Raw genomic sequence first — 24,868 nt, forward strand, 5'->3', positions numbered from 1 at the left:
TCTCCCTCCATTCAGCCCAGGATTTTCAATCCATCTCACTTTTTTTAATCTACACAGCTGAGCTGTGATTTTTGAAAATTCCAGCATTCAGCAGCAGGTCATCCATATTCATGACCTCAATTATGCAAAGGGGTGAATATTTCCGTGTGGGTGAAAATATAGAGTGGTGAATCCGATTGTGTCTGCATATCATAAAATGTGAGTGAAGTTCTGCACGCAGGTGTTGATGACTGACAGCTCACCCTCTGTTTGAACTCTAGCCGCTCCTCCAGAGTAAGTGTGTCTGCCTTGGCGATCACTGGGACGATGCTCACTATCTTCCCCAGTCTCCTCATAAACTCCACATCTATAGGGCGTAACCTGTAGAAGAGCAAGATGGATCATTACTAAGAGCTATTTTACACCGATTACACATTTAACACCCTTTTTGACTTATTCTCTAAATATAGGTAAAAATGGGGTTCACAGTATATAGATAATTTGCTTTTGATAAAAGTGACTTCTAAATAAATAAATGAAAATAAATAAATCTAGATCATGTGGAGCTAAAATATCCTTACATGAACTAAAATTAACGGTACATTCACCTCTATTCAAAAGTCTGGGGTCGGTGAGGTTATTTTTTTTTTTTTTTATAATTTTATTCAGAAATGATACATTAAACTGATCAAAAGTGACATTTATAATGTTACAAAAAAATTATTTGAACTTTCTATTCATCAAATAATCCTGAAAAAATGTATCATGGTTTCCACAAAAATATTAAACAGTACAAGCAGTGATTAGTATTGATAATAATAAGAAAAGTTTCTTGAGAAGCAAATCATTGTATTAGAATGATTCTGAAGGATCATGTGACACTAAGATTCAGCTTTGCCATCACAGGAATACATTACATTTTAAAACATATTAAAATAGAAAATAGTTATTTTAAATTGTAATGATATTACTGTTTTTACAGTATTTTTTGATCAAATAAATGCAACCCTTGTGAGCGTAAGATGCTTCTCAAAAACATGATTACTTGACAAAAGAATCTTTCTGATCCCAAACTTTTGAATGGTAGTGCATATTTAAATTAAAAATTAAATATTAAAAATTTTAATGATTTACAAATTATATCCATATGTTAGGGTCCACTGCATTAAAAAACAAAAACAAAAACAAAAAAACAGCAATTATCTCACAGCTGTCAGACTGTTTTCATTAAGAAGATGAATATGTTTTGCTGCCAAAAGAATGATTTTTCACAAACTCTCACTAGGTTAGTGCGTTAAAATCTCCAAACTAAGACCCCTGAAATTTTCAGATGAAGCCATGTCATACAAATATGACAGACAGCATTTTAACACATATGGCTGTGTGTGAACCAGTGATGTGTGCAGGAAGTTGGCACACACCAGTGTCCAGTGGCTGGCAGGAAGTAGACACAGCAGTGAACACGGGAGTCAGGGATTCTTTTCTTCCTGTTGACATTCAGCTCTTCCTTCAGGTATTTTTCATACTGTTCATTGACATATTGTACAATAGGCTCCCAGCTGATAAAAAAACAAACAAACAAACACACACACAGGGAAGGATTAACATCACAATTAACAACATATACTTAATGTAGAAGTCAGACAAAGTAGAAGAAACATAGTATTTTTTTAAAATAAACATTCTGAAGACCACTAAGGCATGATTTTAGTGTCAAATAAATAATTACTTTAACAGTAAAGCCTATGCCAAAATGCTCTCTAATTACTAAAGAATTTATCTCACACAGAGCTCTCTTAATAGCTATAGTGGGGTCCAAAAGCCTGAGCTAGTGAAAATGGTATTATTAACATAATTTAAATAAAACATTGAATCAGCATGAATTTCAGGATGTCTTTTGGAAATGTCACTCTCACCAGTTCTCATTGTTGATTTGGTCTCCAAATCCAGGGGTGTCAATTACTGTAAGCTTCATCTTCACCCCTTTCTCCTCGATGACTAGAAAATAACAAGACAGAGAGTAAAAGAGTGGAAGGAAGAGGGCTGAAATAAAACAAATCTAGATGGATCCACAGCAGACTGAATGGAGAAGAGGTTAACAAGGATTTCACTTTCTTTTTCCAGAAACATCAATTCTTAGGGACTATCCGTTAAAATCTTACACTGAAGACCCTGAGCTTTTTATTTCAGCCTGATATAATGCTGCAAGAATGCAAATCAGCCTGCAAAAAGGGTCTAATAAGCTGTCTGTGCAAGCAGGGACCCCTACTGTATCCCATGCATTGGTTGATTGACATTTGCTGTTAACTCATCACATTAATCCTTCTGGATGAGGCAATCAAGGAAAATATGACGAGACTGTAACGAGGAAAAATTAAACTGTCAGTCAACACTCCAGTTTATGAGTTTCAAAGTGCTATAACCCTATCTGATGATGATTGATTTTTTGTTTTTTTGGATTGGTGGGCCAATGATTGAAAAGCTAATGGAAACACAAATGCCTCTCTTGGCGTGACTCAGCGACAAAGCAGGGCTTAGTTCTTCCCATATTCACTCACATGGAGGGAGTACAGCTGAATGGTGGCATTGAGCAGCCCGCCACTTCATTTTCTACACTGTGTAGTCTTTGAGAAAAGGCGGAGGGGTGGGGGGGGGGGGGGGGTTTGTGTAACACTCATCTCCCCTGGCGGTCAGTCTACAGGCCAGCTTTTTTTCACGGGCTGTGAGGGCCAGTGGGCAGCTTTGTAGTGTGTGGAGGTGTCAGGCACCCTGAGACTTTGGTACTCTTTGTTTTCCATAGGCCTGCACTTTGGAAAGATAAAACTGCTGGGGAAGCAAGGGACAGCAAGACATCTGCTAGACGAAATGTCTCAAATCGGACAATGCAGAGGCAATTTAGTAGTTTAGCAGTAACACAAGGAGCAGTTTTGTCATTTTGATTGAAAACACAAGTACAGGTATATTGTTCCAACCTTTTTAAAGTATTTGCAGAAGGTTATATTTACACTGATGAACCACTGAAATGATCTCTAATGAAGAAGAAAAAGGTAGCTAGGAAACAAAAAGGCACCATTAATTACAGTCTAGACAGAAGGTTCTACACTTTTTCTTAGCTAGAGAAGAAAATTTATTGCTGGGCGGACTGGAGGTATAAGTTATGTTTCAGCTCAAATTTTTTTAGATGAGACAATTGTTACATATATATATATACAACCATTCAAAAAAGTTCTGTTTAAAGAAATTAATAGTTTTAATGGACTATTTCAAACCAATGCTGCTCTTTTGACAATTTCCACTTAAACAAACAAACAAATAACTGTTTTCAACATTGATGATAATAAGCAATGCACCAAATCAGCATACTGGAGTAATGGTTACTGAAATTTCAGCTTTGCGTCACAGAAATAAACTACAATTCAAAATATATTAAAAATAGAAAACAGTTATTTTAAATTGTAATAATATTTCACAATATTACTCTTTTTACTGAATTTGTGATCAAATATGCAGCCTTGGTGAGCATAAGACTTCTTTCAAAAATCTTACCAACCCCAAACCTCTGAATAGCTGTGTATATGATAATGTACATTAAAAGATTTTAATGTAAAGAGTTTAATGATATAGAATTTTTTTTTTTTCCCATCAGTAATCGTACAGATAGTAATAAATTCTCACATGAGGGCTAATGCAATCATAACAGTAAAAAAAGTAAATATTTGCATCATGTGTTGAGCTCTACAGACTCGCTTTTCTGAAGACTAACATAAAAAAAAACCCGAAGAGGAACAGGACACTCTCATTCACTGTAATGTTTACGTTGTGCTACGCTGAGAAGTCAGTGAGGGGTGTCTCCTGAACCACGGGGATATCTCAGGAAGTCACAAGCTGAACCGCCTTATCGTCAATCTTGTTTTGTTAAGAAACAGCACACCCAGCTTCTCCCATTCTTTTACTCTCATCCACCCTCTGTTCCATTCTGCACGTCAAACATTTATAAACTATTGGGCCATAAGTTTTGAGAGGTCTGTGAGCAATGAGGTTTGGCTGTGGTAGGACAGAGATACAACAGATGCTGCTACAACTGGATAGAAACTGCTTTCCAGTTGCAATGACACAGACATGCTAAAAACACTTGTTCTTGATCACACACAGAAAACTTCCCAAAGCTTTTAAGATTTTCCATAAAGTAATATACTGAGGCAGCAACTGTGAAGATTCTGATGCACAGAAATACAGGAAATGACCGTTTTTGAATCTAAATACAGATTTCAACAATTTGACCTTTGGCTAACTGAAGTGAAAGCTGCAAAGAAGCAAAGCTGTTGCAAGAGTGACACAGGTTAACATTTCCATATCTAAAACCTGTCAAGGGGAAGTCAGAAACAGAAGAGAGATCAACAAGCAAATCTAGGTCTAAAAATTTCCCTGAAAGCAAAATCAAATGACTCTTTCAAATGACTGATTTTAAAACCAGTAGGCAGCAAACTAAAGAAATAAGGAGAGAGGTTTAGCATAGCGGCTATGAAACCTGCACATGGCTGTAACAACAATTAACACCATTTCTTCTGTAGGGTTTTGTAATTGGATATTTATGTGCCCATATCCAGACTGGGGGCAAAGTTCAGCAGTCTTCATACATTTCTGCTGTCAAGTAGGAACTATGGCAATTAAGTTAGCAGGCTATGCTAATAACCCAGCCCAGCAAAGGCCTTTGTACAGCAATTGAATGACACTTAAAACTACAAGCGGAGGCATGCTTATCCGGTGTCTCGCAACATCCTGTGACAGAATCATTCGATTATTTTCTCTCTACATCTGAGATGCAATCTTGTACTGTAGGTCATTCTATTGGGCAGATTTGTGATTTAGATTAGATAACTATATTAAAACTAGATAACATAACTCCAAAAACTCCTGACCCAGGAGTAATTAGATAACAGTGCAAAAGCATATACATTTTTTAGTTAGTCTCGTTTTTGCAGTACTGCAGGCCTTTGCTACCCAGTGAAAGGGAGCATGATTTCTTTACTTGTCCTACTGAGGTATTTCTGAATACAAGAGACAGAGGACCACTATCAAATTTTGTGTTTATTAGACCCTTGTCAGACAGTCTAAAGTGAGAAATGAAGATAGATAGCTGTGTGCGCGACTACACTAACTTCTGAGGGCAAGCACACACACACACACACACACACACACACTCAAACAATACTTTCATTTAAAGGACTAGTGCAGTTGGCTACGGCATCTGCCTTTCACGCCCCTCTCCAATGAAGCATGGTGGCGCCGCTAGAAGCAAAATGGAGATTCATTGCTTTCTCATTGCCGTATGCGGGATGTTTGAAAGAACATGCATCTCTCTGCGTGATATACAGTTCAGTTTTCTCTGCTTAGTATAAAATGAGGCAGCACCCTTGTATAGCTGCAAACATGGTCTTGGAGGTTTTTTTAATTGATCTGTTTTTATTGTACATTATCATTTCCCCAACTTTTACATTTTCACACATACATTCTAATGGAGCATATTTTGAAAGGCTATGCTGTATGCTAATCGGTCATGTCAAAATTGAAGTATACTTTGGGTTTAATGCTCAATTATAGTTAATCTTCAAAAACACACAAAAAATAAAGTTGCGATGAAATGGATGTAACGACTAATCATTTCTACTGTATTGTGTATTGTATTTTCTAGTGTTAAATTTCCACTGGAAGAACCAGTTATGACATTTCCATCCTTACTTTAATGGCAGTGTTAATTGTATCTAAATCTTTAGCTAATCTCAAAATGAAAGTGCATTTTCATGCTAAACATTATAATGTTACAATGCCTAAAAATTCTATATTTACCTTTAAATGGTAAACAATTAATTTAAATTTAAGTGTTTTATGTTGACCAAATAGTATTGAAATGAAACCATAAGATTAAAACAATTACCAGGTTATCAATACCAGTCCCAAAATGTAATCACAATGTGTTGACAATTGACAATCAAGTTTAGTATCCTCAAGTATGTCAAGAAAATCTGTGAAACAATCCATAGTTTACCTCAAAAGCAAAGTAACAAAGGTCATTCCAAACAATCTTTGCTTCATTGGCAAAACAAGCCTAAATGAAACGTAATTCTACACATCTTCACAAAAACACACCTTCCTGTTTGGATAGAAGAACCCAAGTCTCTACTGATTGTTACTCTGAGTCCGGAGGAAGTATGCAAGACAGAGATGGCACATTGCTCAATCAACCAATTCATTCACTCACACAGCTGAGCCAGACGCCGTGCATAAGTGGTGGCCTCCATTAGAACACCAGTCATCTCCTGACCAGTGGGATAAATACGTCCACTGCGCATTCTTCCTCTGTCATTCTCTCTGAAGGAGAGCTCATAATGACAGCTGTGGCCTGATCTCAACAGTTGAAGTTTTGTGATTGATCTCTCCTAATCCATCCCCCTTGCAGGCTTTTTCATTTCTTTTTCCTTTCAGAGCACATGCTCTGATCACTCTGGCCCTTTTCCTAGTCAAACCCTACAAAACCCAGAGCAGACTCCAGTTTGTCCTGTCTAAATGTCATTCTTCTTTAATCCTTCCATCCTTTCAGAAATCACTCAGGCCAACACTCTGTAGCATGTCATCTTATTGATGTGAAACACCAGGCATAATGCATTGTGTTTCTAGCCGGTCTACACTGAAAATAAAAATTACTCCAAATGCACAAATGAGTGGGATTTTGCACCAATACCATAAATAGTGTAAGAAGTGTGTCCAAAAAAAATTTACGCAGCAAGCCACTAACAGTACACTTCCTCGACTACAAAATAAGTGTGGCTATTTTATGCACTCAACAGATTCCCCCATGTAGCAGAAGAGGAGGGGCTAAACATGCTAAAGCTATCAGATTTAGTTTTGAAGCATCATAGCCTTTAAATTAAAAAACAGCGAATGCTAATAAAATACCTGTTAGGTATTGTACTTCTCGCATTGTGCAAACAATTCTTGTCAGAAGGGGTAAAAAAAAAATCTTCTTTTTATATTTACAATAGAACTAGCTTAGTTGCATGTACAAAATTTAATAGTATTGTTCAATTACAATATAATAATAAATAACAGCAACAGTTTACAGCACCTTCATAAACTAAATAAAAACAAAGCAAAGACACATCTGATTTTGTAGTAGTGTTTTAAAAAAGGTATTTGTTTTACTTGCCATCTTGCTCCGAATGCAACTGACGTCATAATTGCGGCTTCCCAACTCATAAATATGAACTTTGGAGGACTTGAACATACCAAGAAATGAATACACTAGATAAAATTGTGTATGTACATCATTTGGGACACATCTATTGACAAAGTGCCCTTTCGTGGCTGTTTAGGACAAAAGCACAATTTTGAAAGACACCTTCAGTGTTCAAAGATGTTTATTGGGTCCAAATTATGCAGTTATAATATTACCAGCAGGGCAAACAGGGCTGTGCAAATCAGCAAAACCTTGACCTCTTGGGTGTGACGGGTGTGTGATGTGGTAGCTGTGAAGAAAGAAGCGTTCAGTACTCACTGTGGCTGACTGATTGCAGGTGGACAGTTTTCGAGATCTTCTCCTCATAATTAGGAGTGCAGGACTTCCTGCTGACCTTGGACTTAAAGAGTGTGTTTACGAGCGTTGACTTCCCCAGACCGCTCTGACCTGTCAATGAAAAAGAGAATAGATTTAATGGCTTTTGTTTGTAAACTGCAGTAAAGTACAATTAACTGCATATGTAGCAGACCCTGGGCACGTTTATTTGCAGGACGGCCTTTGCTATGCATTAGCAGGGGGGATAAAACTTTATTACTGCACACAGATAAGATGAAAGAAAGTATCACATGACCAGGCAGCGCAGCCCTCCAGGGTTTACATAAGCCCTTGATACTGCAAATCATCGGTGATGTAATAGAACCAGGTCAAGCCAAGGCAAAGTGCTTTAGCGTCTTATCTGGTGGGTATCCAAACACACTGACAACACCACACCGCCGGGAGCTTTTCCACTTAATGACTCTTTCACACTAGTCCTCACGGAGAGCAGATCAGAGGGAGGAAGCTATTACTAGAGAAGGAGCCTTATCAAGGCCATCTCAATTCACACAAATAAGGGTAAATCTATGGGGCCACCTTCATAACCTCAAAGGACATGTGCTCTGTTAATGTGAGCTGCTTAGTATTGAGTGCTGTTGATGGGCAGTGTGTGTTCTGTCTCGCTTAGAGGGCCCCTCGGGCCCACCGGTCAGCTTCCTGTTCGCAGGGCAGGGATAGGGAATGTGCTAAATGCTCTCACCGCTCCGTTTCTACCTGTTGAGAGGCCTGGACGCCTCGGGAAGCTGCCAGTGGATGAAACGATTTGACAGAGATATACGACAGAGGCAGGGAGATCTGGCTCCTACATCATTGCCCACCTTAACGTAGGCTTTGATGGATTTACGCCATGGCTTCTTACCATGGGAGGCAGTTGACATCAAATTTATGAGGAACTGACATTCTACATTGTGTATCCTCCTGGGCCTATTTGATTTACCAGTTCAGACGATGTCGGAGCAAAGCAGGGCTTCCTGAAGATTTCAGTGTATTCACACATACTGTACCTGTTCTATAGGACTGGGAACAAGAGGTTTTGATTCCCCTAAATGATTCTTATTCTATACCATTTTGGAAGAAATATTAATAAATATCTGGAAAAAAGGAAATGCAAATCCATTGCCAAATTTTTATTACATTTTTGCGCCATATTTTTTGGACACATTGTCATATGAACAACCAGTCAGTAACTAGGTTGATTTAGGCTGTAAGTGTTTAAACCAGTCAGAACCCATTCATGAATTTGGGAATCAGACAACTCTGTTTGCGCTGCAATATATAGTCGTGCTGTATATTTTTGATTTGGCTAATAAGACTATTTCATTTTGTTTAAGGACTGCACTGGTCATTCTTTGCTGCAAGCTGTATATTAAAAAAACAGCATACGCTGGTTAGGTATGTTTTGAAGCACGGCAGCTGGTTTGTGCTGGTCCTAAGCTGGCCCTAAGCAACTAGCTCCTGCTCAGGACCAGCTCATAGCCAGCTTAAAAGCCACCCAGGTCCACCCTAAACCACCTCATGACCAACTAAGGACCAGCTTAACCTGCTCAAACCAGCTGCCAGGCTTCAAAACATACCAAACCAACATATACTGCTTTTTTTGGAAGAATAATGTATGGTCAAGAACCATTAATGCAACCAAACATAAACTGATGCTGAGATAATGTGAAAAGAATAAAGGCTTGACCCAGTCAGGTGCTTGTCTGAGTCATATATTGACACACTCACCCAGAAGTGTTGCGTTGTAACAACCTGTCATTTACCGCAACCACATGAAACTTTAATAAATTCAGGTAATAATTTTACCAGTGTCACGTGATTAACTCCAGTTGATTTCTCAAAAGCATTTCAAATGGTGAAAACACATCTCCTCTGAGACACTTTGAAACACAACTGAATTTATAAAGCTTTTCTTTGAACACAATGTCTACGAAGCCCCATTGACTTGAGGGCGACAACAAAGCTGAATGTATTGACTGCATTAAAAATGTCAGAATATGCTAAACTCGTATTTGGGAGCAGACTGCTATTTGACTTATGGGAAACTGGGAGACTAGCAGTAGTTTAAGCCCAGAGGCTACAAAAAGGTCCTGACCTTTACAATTGAGTACAAACTACACAGACCAACAGACTCCAAATGCTACCATATGTGTGTGCAACTCTCGGATAAGAGCACCCCAGGGCAGGACAATGTGGACAGGTGAGCGAAGCACACCAAACTAATCCTGTAGAGTTTCATCCTGTTGTGTGTATCTTGCTTTCGCACAATTCCTCCTCTTTGCATTCACTGTCATGTCATGCTAGCTAGTACATGCTAGCGTTCCCAAACACACCCTTCTTGTCAGAACCCCTGCTCTTGTGCTCTAAAATGTGCTGCCAAGGCAACAGCAAAATACACAAACAGAAGATGTACATAAACCATTAAATTGTTTTAAATTCAAACATTCCATGTTCAAAATAAAGGTCCTTTGCACTACATTAAAGGGAGAAATCAAATGATCTATCAATAGCTCTACGGTGTATTGAGAGTGAGTTAAACAGATCTTTCTTGCTCCTTTTTTCCTACCAACATTTCCACAGCTGCCTCTACCGAGAGAGGGAGAGAGCAGTTCACCTTTGATGCATGTACAGAGTAGCAGGCATGGAAAGCACCACCATACCTATTACAATACCAATGCTGTAACCTCCACAGTTCACTGAGCCACGGAAGAAACTTGCACAGGCCAAATGTTAGAGAGCCAGCTTTTGGGGGAGTGATACTGGATCCGAGCTGTTTTTGCTCTGCAGAATTCATCACAACACTGATCTGCTTTAACATGCCTCTGATCTGCTCGCTATCAAACAGGTTTCAAGCTGCTCTGGATAGAGAGGCGAAAAGCATCCAAGTGGCCAAAATGAGAACAGGTTAAGACTGTTATTGTCATATCTTCTCCTAATATCATTCCCACACACTATGAGTAGATCATATTTAAAGCTGAAGTGTATTTATTGAGTGTTTCTTCAACTTTGGCTACTTTTATCAGCTATTATTTACTTTTATTTGAAACAATAAAAGAAAGATTGTATCTTTTTATTTATGTTAGATAAACATCACATTAAAACTGATGTTTTAATGTAAGTGATGTCATTATGTTTTTCATGCTTATAACTGGTTATAATGCATATGTGTAAAAAAAACATTCCAGTATTTATTGTGTGTATATGATATTGTTTTTAAAATATTTTAAAAGTATTTATATCGTACAAAATTTCCAATCAAGCTGTAATTTTAGCAAATGTGTGAAAATATTGTTTAATATTGTGTATATAGGATACTTAAAATGTGAAATTAAATTAGCCTTATAAAATAAAATAATCAGCCATTTTAAATTAAATACAATACAGTTAAATACAAAGCTTAACAAAAAAAAGTAATTCACAACAACTAATATTAACAAAAAATAAAACAAAATAAAATAAAGTAGAAAAAATAAAATAAAATAAAATAAAATAAAATAAAATAAAATAAAATAAAATAAAATAAAATAAAATAAAATAAAATAAAATAAAATAAAATAAAATAAAATAAAATAATGCTGCATAAATACAGAAAATTGATGTGGCATTCACTTTTGCCAAAAAGATAGGGAAACTTCAACACCCATAATGCTCTGGGCTTGATCTAACTGTTTGTGGGTGGGAATACAAAAATGTGACCTATAGTTTTAACAAAAACCTTGAAGATGTCAAAAGGCATACTTAACCCTTAATAATTCAAAAAATACATGTGACATAAATCATTCAGATTTACCCTTTAAGAATTCAAAAAACAAAGTCGTTTAAATTCAGTGAGCTTGTCCTTTCTGATGGAAATGAGACAGTTGTGGGACTTTTTATTACTTTAAAAAAAAAAGACAAAAAAAAAGACAAAATGCTCCAGGGATGGGTCTAACAGAGTGTCCAAACAATGACAGATGGGAACGGGGTGGTAGGACTGTTTTGGAAGAACAGTTTAGAAAGCTAGTGGTGAAGTCAGTGGTGCAGAAACTACACACTTCAGCTTTAATTTGTTTTGCTGACATCGTTGTGGAACAGTGGATGATACTGTGTTTCTCCGTGAGACTCACAGCCTTTGAAGGATTTGGCAAAATGTCCTTTCTATTACTACTATGTAGGAGCCACCAAGGGGAAAGAAAGCACAAGCAAGGGAGTGAGGAAAACCTGGCAAGTCTGTTTAAAAGATAGAGCAATGAAAAAAAGTGGAAAAGAAGAATGGCTCTTACTGGAGAGTTGGATGGCCTTGAATTTGTGATGCCACAGCCATCATAAATCCCCTTGGCTGGCCCAGTTGGGGAACACTCTGAGCCACATTCAGCTCTAGCCTGGCCCTGCCTCCCAGCCCACAGAAAGCACAACAATAGCCCTTGCCATTTAATTAGGTAAGGCCCACATTCAGCCAACACCCCCTCCTGTTCCTACTTCTTCCTGCATGCTTCACCCTCTCTCTTCTAGATGCACAGGGGGATTTGGGAGGTTCCAGTGCTCTGATTGGTCAGGCTTGAATAAGGTGGCCAGTTTGAATCAGGCAGATGTCCAGTAACTGCCCAGGACAGTTAATACCAGCAAGCTCTACTGAGCACGCAGAGTACAACCCTAGTTGGTAACCTGGCATAAAATCTATGACTTTTAAGACTAAAAAAAAACAAAAAAACTCTTTTCTATTTTAATATATTTTAACATGTAATTTATTCCTGTGATGACAGAGCTGAATTTTCAGCAGCAATTACTCCAATCTTCAGTGTCACATGATCCTTCAGAAATCACTATGCTGATTTGCTGCTCAAGAAAGCACACATATCATTACTGTGATATTAAAATATGGCTATATCACCCATCCTATTTAATATCTTTGTATATTTGTTTTTAACAAGCTCTTTCTGAATAACAGTCTCTGAAAAGAGCTGAGTTTTAAACATTTCCTTTAACAGGCAATGGCACCATTTCCTCTTCACCTGTCTGTGTTTCCTGTTAGACGCTGAACAGTCTTCCTGTCCCCTTCATAGACAACCATACTCAGCTATTGATGCTTGGGACTTTTTACCTGATTTGACACCTCAAATCTGTTCTATTTTCATTTTTGCAGTCTTGGCTAAATCGTCACTACATTTCAACTAAGCTCATGAGGTAAAAACTAAACGAGTTAAAGTTCACACGTTGAGCAGAGAGAAAACAAGAGGTGTGAAGTCATTTAGACCAAGCTGTTATGCCTGTCACTTGAAATTTCAATGTACTATTCTGAACCAGGTGTGAGGGCTTTGTATTTTTAAAGGCTTGATATTTTTTTCCTGTTCAAATACAGATTGGACATATCCTGCTTAAAAAAATCCAATTGCTCCACTTACCAACCACCATGATATTAAATTCAAAGCCAGCCTTCATGGTTTTGCGTCTCATCTGGTCCAACACTGCCTCAATGCCGACATACGAATAGATCTCTGCCCTTGATAATGCCTTGTGTGTCAGATTCACTGAGGCATGGCAGAGGATGTTCTATCTCCACCACTCTCTCCTCCACCTCCATCTCCTCCATCACCTCCGTCTCCTCCTCCATCAGGACAGGTGGCTCGAGATCCAGGCCCTGCTCCTGCGCCGTGTCTGCCGAAAGAGAGAGACCCACAAGTGTTAACACACAGGAACCTCTCAGGAAGCCCTTAAACAATACTACACAATACTACTCTATCCTAAATGAGTCCCTGCAGTTTGTGTCTGAAAGGCTTTGACAATATAATTCTGCATATCAAGGGTACCCTTCTGAAATTACAAACAAAACACTATGTAACTTTGGCAATGTGCCATGTATTAAATGAATCACATTTAAATGTGATAGGAAATAATGTGTGTACAAATATATAATAATAATTATTATTATTTTATTATTAAATCATGATTTAAATGATATAGTATTATTATATGATAGTGTTAGTATTATTTATATATTATTAATTTATTATTATATCAATTGTTATTTATTTAATAGTACTTTTATTATGTGCTTTTGTCATTCTGTTCTGAGTTTTTAACCTTTTCATCTAATATTTAAATGTTATTTTATTTCAGCATTATTTCAATTAACAAAAATATTTTAATAAATGTAGTTAATGATAACAAAACTGTTAGGCTAGTTTCCTCCAAGCATTTTTACAATGAGATTCTATTTTGAAGACATTCATCTAGCGCCCACGTTTCCTGACATGTTATGTGCTAGCATAATGCACAATTCACCGTTGCAGTTAATTTGAGGAAAAGATGTTCATTTTTTGCCGGGCTTGTTTATGAGCCAGAGAGCTGTGTACTGTGAGCATGCTCAGAGCATGTAGGTGGAGGTTAATACACATTATGATGACTGACAAGAGGCAAATGTAGGTGAGGCACAGATCGATTCAGACGGGGAACTGAAATAATGAGGAGGAAGAATTGAGAATTGTCCATAATTGTGCTTCCATTCTGGGCTGAAATGAGGCATTAGATTCATTTGTTAACGCTTGATATGTGGGTCAGGAAGAGGTTGATTTTATCTTAAGGTTTACTCTGCATTCACAAAATGGAAATGGATATGTAAAGTACCCCCAATGTGCAATGAACTTCATGCAGCATATAGTGTCAGCAATGGAAAAACAGCAATCCAGAGCAGAAATGGGGTTGCTGCTGGAATGTCAGTTTGTTCAGCCCAATTGAGTTCACTCGCGAGAGCGGCCAACACAGAGACAGCAGTTCACACGGCACTGGTTAACTACTGAGGCACGGACACCTGTCAGATGGCTCGGTCGGAGGATGCCCCATCTGACTAAGTGAGCACAGCAGCAGTAGGGGGTGGATAGTGCTTCTGGACTAATGTGTTTTTTTTTTTTTCCTAATCCCTGTACTGTAGTTTGTACCATTACCATCTTGAGACTGCTCCGTTTTTATAAGAGGATTGGTCACAATCTCCCTGATAACCTCTAAAGTTGTCCTGGTGGAGACAATACTCCAGTCACATTGTTCAAAACAAAGTCAAAATCACACTATGTCCACAAATACACATGACAGCTGCTCAGCGTTGGGCAAAATTCAGAATTTAAGAAATGAATCGCTCTTAGATTATTAATGTGAATATGAATAGAATTAGCCACACCCACAGGATGTTAAATTAATCTTTTGTGATATTTATTTACTTATTTTATTAATTTACTGTATTTTATTACTATATTTTTACAGTAAAATTGTATTTAATATACACACACAATTTTTCTGTATCTACTGTACTTTGTAATGTCAATTTACTATTTAGATAGACAGACAGACAGACAGACAGACAGACAGACAGACAGACAGACAAACAGACAGACAGATAGATAGACAGATAGACAGATAGATAGATAGATAGATAGATAGATAGATAGATAGATAGATAGATAGATAGATAGATAGATAGATAGATAGATCTTTTTTTTATTTAAAGAAGAAACCAAACCAATACATTTGATGCCTAATGCTATAAAGCTTTAGAATGCTATAGAAAAGCAATACAAGTTTTTTCTGGAAGAGTGTTTTTAACTTGTTTACTTCACACCCACATACGAAGTGTGCATGTGTGTATTAAAATCAGCTTATTTGAGTATCAAAACATGGGATTGTTAAATGATTCCCAGGAAATGCCAAGTCTACTATCCTTTATTACACATTGCTAATGGCAGTGACTGTGAGCTGCACCCAATGTGACACTCTGATTGCTTCATATACATGAGTGTGTCACATTAACAGGTCAACAAAAAGTAATTAACAGAAATGCAAAGTACACCAAAACAACAGAATTTATCTTAAAGGCATAGTTCTTTATTTACTCACCCTCATGTTGTTCCAACTTTGTATACATTTATTTTTTCTGGAAAAAAGGAAAGTGTGTGTATACACACACAAAAAAATAAAATAAAATAAAATAAAATAAAAAATAAATATAAAAAACACAATGTTTTTTGGGTTGAACTATCCCTTCACAACAAGCTACACCATGAGTTGATTGCAACTAATATGATTATATAATCATCCACCTCAGGCACAAATTGACACCTTGTTTAGTTTCTTGGCATTAGTATTTCTTAGAAGAAAAACATTGTGAAAGTGATGATGTGCTGTTGCCAGAGGCTGCAAAGACGTTATTCATCTCAATACAGTTTTCTCACGACTTCTAAAGACTTTCTCATGCTGTGATTTCTTGCTGAGTCTTACTGAGTCACACTGTCCAATTATATCGGCTTAAGAATTGAAACATTATATGGCAGAAGCTGATTAATGTTCATTTCAGTGAGACAAGTATGTGATCAGCATGTAGTCTGTGCTGCGTTTGATCGGCTGAGACAACCTCCGTGAACTGATGGTCCAGATGACTTAACCAGCTATAAATATACCCTACGTCCTCCATCCACCAAAATGGAACTAATCCTGGGCTTCTTATTCCCTAACTGGCATTACATTCGAGCGATCCATTCAGCAACTGAGGATCTATGCAAGACTGCACTGACTTGAGGTGAAGAAGCAAGTGAATTTCTGGCTTTGAACTTTGTGTAATTTCAAAAGTATGTGTTGTCACAATGTTTGAAGTAAGACTTTTGTGAGAAGCTAAACTTATGCAAAAGTAAGAGGAGACAGCCAGACTGTGGATTGGCAGATTTATTTATTTGATGCTGTCTGAAACCTGCCTGCACTATAATAGAAGCTGACAAATAAAGCCATGCTTGGAGCTAGAGAGGGTAGACACAATGTCTTCACAAGGCTTGAGAAAAGCAAACAGAGTGAGAGAAAAGGGTTAGAAAGTAGGAAAGAAGTTGGAACTTTTTAATAAAAACCTTGAATATTGTGTTTAAATAAAAGCAGATTTGTCCCCGGGTTTGCTCTGTGTCTGTTCTTGCTCTTTAATAAAATTATTCACATATGTGGCCCATCCTCACTCGACATGACCAAGAAACACAGCAAGAAAACACAAATCACTATTACTTAGTACAAAGCATCTTGGATATTGTATAAAACAGTTTATTAAGCTTTTTGGTATTCTTTTTCCTCGTGACCCTTATCAGTAAGGCTCAAATTTTAATGCCACCAAACCATAAATTGTCAGTTTAACTCATATTTCACTGAAAAAAATATATATTGCATGTTTGATATTGGTTTGATAGGCAGAGTCAAAGACCTTAAAAATTTCATTTTATATATAAAGCAAGAAAAAATGGTAACTATCAAGTTGATCTACAACTATATGTGTGGTGTAAACACACCAGACCTATGGCAGGAAACTGGCAAATAGACACAAACAAACACATCTACTTTCATAATGTGTCACGTAAGTTTTCCCCTGATTCTCACAAAGTCCCACAGGTCCATTAAAGTAAGAATGTAGAGCTAAACAAGCACCCATTTTGCACTTTAAAGACGTTCAGTTCTGTTGTGCTGACTGCTAAATGCTAACATCTGATCTACAGCTCAAAATAATGAATGTTGTATGCCACTGCTTTGTCTCATAACCTCTTCCCATATGGGAAATATCATCATAATATTAATTTAAATGGCTTTAAACCACAGCAATATCTCTTAAAAAATGCACTGCATTTGGCAGATAATGAAAGAGAGAGAAAAAGAAAACTATCAATAGAGCATGTTAACATCAAGCATTGATAATGGCTGTAAAAGTTCCCAAAAGGCCTGTGTTGTCTTTTATGTGGCTCTGTGCTTTTGAACAGTTTTGCTTAATTTAGCCACAACTTTCTGTAGCTAGCAATGGAGAACACCATTTACTGCCAAACATTAGCTGATAGCTAATTTCATGCCAATTACAAAGTTACACGGCAGTAATCTAATTAAAATGCTGGAAAACCTCAACACAAAATGCTACAATTAATCAGTCCCAGGAACATGTAAAACCCATTTTATCCATGCTAGTCAACAATACCACAAAAATACCTTACATCTGAACCTCATCATGGTACCATTTTGGACTCTGTGCCAACTTCCTGTTTATTTTCATCACAAATTAGTAAAACTTCAAAAGTATACTTCTAAAATGTTGCAGCACACAAGAGGAAATGACTCATATATGAGAGTGAGCATTTCATTAAACTTGCTGCAAATGGCAAACCCGCCTGATGCATCTTGAAAAGGGGTAACCAATAACCATAACCAAGCTTCAAACATCAGAGCGTGTCAACCCTCAATTCCTTCCTGCTTGGATATATCTCAAATTACAAAAATAGTGCAAAACAAGCCAACTTTGAAGACATCATTTTAGAAAAGTGTCTTCTCGGGCAGCCATGAGACTCTCCCTTCCCCCTTTTGGCACTGTTGAAGTGCTCCATTGCTCTTGGTTCCATTGTTATCAGAGGGACAGTGAAGCTGAGACACACGCAAAGCCCATGGGATAAAAAAGGATTCTTACCTTCTCTCATTCACAAAGCTCTGTCCACACCACTCTCCCCACTGAAGACCCAGCGACCCACACCAGACAATCCGCAACTGTGATGTACCTCAAGACTTGTCCCTAAACTTTTGCTTTGTGCTCTGTGTAACTGCCCATGCACTTCTCCCCCTCTCTCAGTGTCTCTCTCCCTCACTATGGAGAAAGAGCGCAGGGGTAACGGCTAAAGCTGCTCACGCTCATTCACATGCAGATCGGCAAGAAGCTTCCACTAATCCAAAAGAGGACTTCTCCCGTCCACCCCTCCTCCTCCTGCATCTCTCTACTGCCTCTCTCAAACTCATTTGCACACAAGTGGGGCTGCTGTCAGTCAGCTGGCCCAAGCTTCCCTGCTGACCACTTAATGAGGAAAATATGTAATTGACCCATAAAATCAATTAGGAGAAATTTTTGTGCTTCTTTGAATAGTCTGCATCCACAGACTCGCTCATCTGTGATAAAGAAAAGTAAATTGCAGTTCAGTGCAAATTTCTGTGCTGGTAATAAGTGCTGCCTGTGTGGTCATGCTGGGCTGTTTGGGCTGTGGATTGCTGTTAAAAGACGTGGTAATGGTCAATCAGACGTGAGTGGTTTTTATATTGACAAAGAGCTTGTAGTTCACCGTTTACAGAAAAGCAGCACTGGAGTTTAAGTGCATGGATAGGCATATTATTAGTGCACAGCAAGCCTGATATCACTGGATAAAAACATTGCTATGTTTTCATTTGGACAGTTGTAATTTTAGCTGCTCTTCAAAACTATACAACTTCAATTGGATTTAATGGAGAAACCTGTGTGAATTTAAAGAGACAGTTCATTCAAAAATGAAAATTCTGTCATCATTTACTCCCCCTTATGTTATTCCAAATCCATGAGTTTTTTTTTTCTTCTTTCATGGAACATAATAAGATATTTGATAAGAAAAAAAAAACATAAGTAATCATAAAAGCGGTCCATATGATCCTTGCGGTTAACCACTGCAACCTGATCATTGAGTCAGTGTGATGAAGATGATTTGTTTATCCCTACTTCTCAAAACTAGGGCATATAGCAATATTTTCTGTGAATAACTAAAATTCTGGTCTTTTCCCTCACACCAAACTATCATTCAGCTTGGAATGTACTGCTTAGAGAATACTTTTATGGTGCTTTTTTTAGCTTGACAGCCCCAGTCCCCATTCACTATCATTGTACTGACAAGAGCGGCCAGAATATTCTTTAAAAAATCATCTTCAGGTTTGAAACGACATGATTAAATAATGACAGAATTTACATTTTTGGGTGAACTATCCCTTTAAGGACTCTTCTCCGGATCTGTTTAAACATGAGGAGGTGAAGCATCTCTGCACAGTTTCACTGAGGAAGTATGTTTTTCTCACTCTCGAACTGTCATTCTGACTTATTATCACACAATCTTTATGTGAGTGTTTAGTCTTTAAGCTCTTCATAAAATGAAGTCCACCTCATATAAATTAAAGTGAAGGAGACTGAATATACATCCATGTAAGGATGGGCCTTTTTTTTAAAAAAAACCGCTAGCCATGAGAGTGTGTGAAAAAAGTGCCTGTGAGTAAAAGAGAATGTGTGTGTACAGGTCAAGCCCATGCTGAGACGCTGTAAGGATGGTTTTATGTCTGAATTACAATAATGTTCCTTTGTTTGATACTCAATAGATGGCTGATGTATAATAGTGAGGCCCCAAAACAACGCACTCGCGCTTCTAATCAAAAGACACCAGCCAACGACTAAACCACAACATGTACCTACAGCACTCCCAGCTCAACAGACAAATATTGCAAACACAACCCATTGCATTCAAATGACAGCTGCGTAGCAGATTACACAAACCAGAAACTTACCAGAAGAGAGATTGGTATAGTAAAATATTAACAGAAATCAGTCTTTTACCTTAGCAGATAAGTGGGTTCCTGGAGCAATTGCCAGGCCCCATATGCTGTCAGAAAGTGAATTGAGAACTGCTCAGGATGTCAGTTACGCGTGCGTGTGGATCCAGAGTCTAATGCGCGTGCGTGTGTGAGGGTGTGTCGTAGTATAAACACAGACAGGACTCTGAGGGTGATGCATTTCCTTGCCTTTGGGCCTCTCTCTTCCTGGTTGTATTTTAACTAGTTTTATGCCACACAAAAGAAAAGCAGTTTCTCCAGCTCTGCTATCACAATGGTTACCTAAGTGTTTCTCAAGAGTGGGATGGATGTTTATCCATTTTCCTTATGTCATCAGCACAAGTCTCTGTTAAAATCCCACCCTTGAGATACAAGGAAATGTCTTTCACAATCCCAGACAGGTAAAGTAGAAAAATGGAAATGCAATCCTTGTGAATAGACTACAGTCTGCTGGGATGCGTGAATGGAAATCCGGTACGAAATGAACTAAGAGAAGTCGTGGAAGAGAGTTCCAGAAACACCAAATTCTCATCCTACAGTGTCTAACCTCACACACATATATGCTTGTGCCTGCAGCATATCACCACACAGCGCATCTCTGTTGTTTTGGGAATTCTCTCTTCATCGCTGACAGGAAAAAGCATTTTGATTAATGTGGCAATCGGAAAATGACCTTTGCATGCGGCGAGAGCTGTCTATTTTACATTCAATATTTAATCATTTGATAAAGTTTAGAACCAACCCAATGACAGCAATTCATCACTTTCATCTAAAAGCCTTTCGCAAAGCTCCGAGCCACATACAGGCTCTGTATGCTCCACTGCGTCTACAGCTAATTAACTGACTGAGGTTTGTTAATGGAGTTTCCTACAAAGTGCTCTCCACTGCCACATCGTTCTGGTCATTCCAGGTCATTATCTGATGACTAATGCATCTTCTCCTCTTCGAATTCACACACTCTGGTAAACTTTGTATGATAAGATACTCTTACAATAATTCTGAGCCACTGCATGACAAAGATTGATATGAACATACAAATTTTTTTGCAGTTGTCCCTACTTACTTGCTTGTTCTTTTTGACCATATAATGAAAGTTAATGGGGTCCAAAACAACACTATATCTCAGGTTAGGAACAACATGTGGGTGAGTATTTAATAACAGTTTTCATTTTTGGATGAAATACTCTTTAATTTCATAAAACATTCGGTGTTACAAACATTGAGGTTATCTAAATAGAGGCGTTGATTTTTTTACGGATGTTAATATGGTTGAGTAAAAAGGTGAGAGAGGAAGAGGAAGTGAGGGGGAGGAAGTATGTGTTTGCTCTGCCACAAGGGACAGTGAATTGCCACTAAATGTCTCTATTACCGCTCCTCTTTAACTAAAAGCACATGTATGCACAGACGCTGTCAGTTCATTCATAATGTTGCCAGGGTAACCTCCCCAAAGAGACTGGAAGTATCGTGTTACTACGGAGATCTGCCATCACACACCGTGAGAAAGCTGCTGGTTGTTTGCTTGTGTGGGATTCAAGGGGTTAATTCATTTAAAGCATCTTAACCTCATCCTAATCCAAGCATACTTAAAAGGACATGGCAGACGGAAGAGAAGGATTCCTGAAGTCTGACACCATCTTCTGGTGCGTTCTCAGTATCTTCCACACATGGTGGGAGGGACAGGTGAGGACAGAGCGGGAGGACAGTGGCAAAGTGCCGGACATCTGTTAGAGCGTCTTCTAAACTGAGCTGATGCACAGCTGGAGTTTCTGCTGAGAAGAGTATTACAGAACAACAAGATTCTACCAAATGTGAACTAGGCCCTTAAAAATGTACATCTGTTCTAAGTACATTTTATGCCATTAAAATTAATTTCTGCATTTGATACTTTCTTTGATACTACAGAGTGCATATAGTGAATATTCACTGTAATGTTATGTATTATATATAGATATATGTTAGCTGCGCTGGAACACAGTGCACAGACTATAGCCGACGGCAAACTTACACGTGCGTTCTGCGCATGTGTGAGAGGAACGAGCTGTTCATATCAAACTGAACATCCAATCAGAGCTCTCACTCGCGCCGATGGCCCTGACGTCCCCAACACCGATTCAATATGTTGAATCCGAGCGGCAACCTCCTACTCTCTCTCGTGAAGCCAACAAGGAAGTGACTAAAACTGCAATTCATCGACTAGCTGCTTGAGGCTGGCTGCAAAAGGGAGTCAGTCCCATAGACTCCCCATGTTAAAATGCCCAACTTTACATCAGAAAAAACATGTTTACTGCCTGGTTAAAAAAATGATTTTGGTCTATATAGCTAATTTTGCCCTTCATGACAACTGTTAGGGGGGTGAATTTTTTTTATAACTCATCCATTTAAATTAAGCCTTAAAGTTCTGCATAATTAAGGGCGTGGTCACTTGAGTGACAGGTGGATTGCCGCTGCTGACACTGACATCGAGCTAGGTGGGCGTGGCTTCAGCAACCAGCTCCCGCCTTTTTGCCCATTTTCGATTATCTGGGAGAGTCGCGCGGTGACGCGCTGCCAAGATGGTGACGGCCCGCTCTGCACACTTTGAGCTTTAAAAACGCTCTTCAGGAGTCTACGGGTGACGTCACGGACACTACATCCATGTTTTTATACAGTCTATGGTTGAATTGGGCAAACTGCCGCCGATGTGAGCCCGACGAGTGGAACACACCAAACAAACTAGCCCGACCGTCACTCGCCGTCGGCCCAACGATGGCAAACGGCCGATCGTCGGCTTGGTGTGTCCTGGGCTTAACTGGATTACTAAATACCTAAATACCAACAAAACACCTCTCTAACTAAACAAACACCTCTCTAACTAAACATCTGACTGACTAAGTTAAACTAAACAACAAACAAACTGACTACCTCACTAGATACTACCAGCCTGTTAACATTCCAATCATTTATCAGTCCAAGTAATTTTCTATAAAAGTAAAGCAAGTAAAAGAGTTAAACATCAGAGGGTCAGAATGGAAGCTGTCATTGTTTGACAGTCGCCTGTTAATCTGAGGGGGTCAATAAACAATATAGACCTCCACTTCATACCGCTTTGAGGGAAGCAATGCTTTGAAGTAACAGCCTGTGATTAGGCTTAATAAGGATGACAAAGTCAACTTACCATCAACAGTGCGCAAAGAGCCGAGCTGTGTCTTGCCCTGACATCTGCTGCTCTTCATAGAGCACGATTTCCAAAAGTAGCAAAAACTATTACATACAGTATAAGCACACCGACACACACAACCACTCCCACACACTTCTTTTTTTTTACTTTCTTTTTTGCTGTCTTTGCATTAACCGTTCACTCGTGGATTCTCGCCAAGAGGATGTATTTAGGAGAAAAACACACAAATGATCAGCATTCACTTTCGTATTCTCTCCCTCTGTATTTGTGTTTGTGTTATGGCCTTCAATAGTATTAGTTGTGCTATCATCCTTCAGTCATTAGCCTAAACATACCCACTAACATTCAGAAAGCCATCAATAAACATAAAGTGACTTTATAGTTATTACTACCAACTATGGACTGCCTGCTCCCTAGAGTAAGTTCATCTAATTCACTTCATAAAATAATAGCTACCTCTTTAGCACTGGTTCAAGATGGCAGATCATGTTGGTATCACAAGGGCTGAGCATGTTTCCACAACACATGTTGCTCTACTGTGTCTCGTTTAATTTTCAGGGCAGGATGCAGTTGTTCTTAGCGAGGGATGACACTTCCAGGAAGCCCTGTCGCACTGTCCAAAAGGAAATCACCTTTCCCCTCTCCCCCTCATCTGGTGAAAATGTGGATCCAGAAGGCTTAGAACTTTGACCTTCTACACTAGCTCTACAACACAAAGGATTCATGGACGAAACATTTGCATTGTGATTTGATGGGCTTTTGAATTGTTTTGAATCATCAGGATTTTTTTGTAACACATAAAGCAAATTAATAGGAAAAAATGTGCCCAATCAGTAGCCTAATATAGACAGTTTTATTTTGCAAGGAGCAGGTCGTCTCATGGGGGTGGCCATGTTGAAATCACATGACCAAATCCTACTCCTTTTATCTCATTACTCCCCCAGTTATTGCATACTTTTGCTTGTTAAATTAATTAATCACTACAGAGTAAAAAAAATAAAAAAATAAAAAATAAAAACCCTTCTTTAATGATTCCACCAACAAATAAGGGATTTTATTTTATATAAATATCTAGAAAATCTACAAATGTGGAAGTGGTCTCAAAAGGGGAAGTGTCACAGAAGTTCTTCTTTTACTTTTAGTCTTTACAGAAAATCTGAAAGCAAGGAACAGGAACGTGTTTTTATGAGTGTGGTTTTTGTTAACTAAAACTATAACAAAAATTCATTAATTGAAATATAGCTATTTAAATTATTACATGAAAAGTAATATACGTATATATATATAAAATACTAAAAAAGAGATTAAACATTTCAGTTTGCCAATGAAAACCTTTTAAGTAGAAAATGATAAATAATATAGATACACACATGCACACACATCCTGCCATGTGAAATCTTTACCAAACTTTTTTTTCCTGAAGAACAACTAAAACTCTCCATTGGAAACTACCTGCAAATATGGACCTCAGTGTATTCCAGTTGTGTGTTGAATTGTCTCGTAAGCTAACTTGGTGTCAAATATTGTTTTACTAACATGCCAACTCCAAGAAGGCCTCTGCCAGGAATGTGGAGTCCCATCGTAGCGAGTGTCAACACGTAAACACCCAACAGGTCGGGACGAGAGTCTCAGCACGTCGTTTAGAGCTGAAGAAAAACACTCAGATGGAGACTGCACCACCCCTGCCCAGAGCAAAGGCTGGTTATACAGAAACAACAGTAGCAACTAGTAATGTTTTTCCCAATTTGCTTTAGATGTAAACT

The 24,868-nt window shown here is 38.2% G+C and overlaps 1 pseudogene; it reads right to left on the reverse strand.

Moving 5' to 3' along the window:
* Window positions 1–24,868, reverse strand: part of LOC109054505 — a 57,328-nt pseudogene that overhangs the window by 4,119 nt on the left and 28,341 nt on the right.

The sequence above is a fragment of the Cyprinus carpio genome, chromosome A3, assembly GCF_018340385.1.
Source record: "Cyprinus carpio isolate SPL01 chromosome A3, ASM1834038v1, whole genome shotgun sequence".
Lineage (NCBI taxonomy): Eukaryota > Metazoa > Chordata > Actinopteri > Cypriniformes > Cyprinidae > Cyprinus > Cyprinus carpio.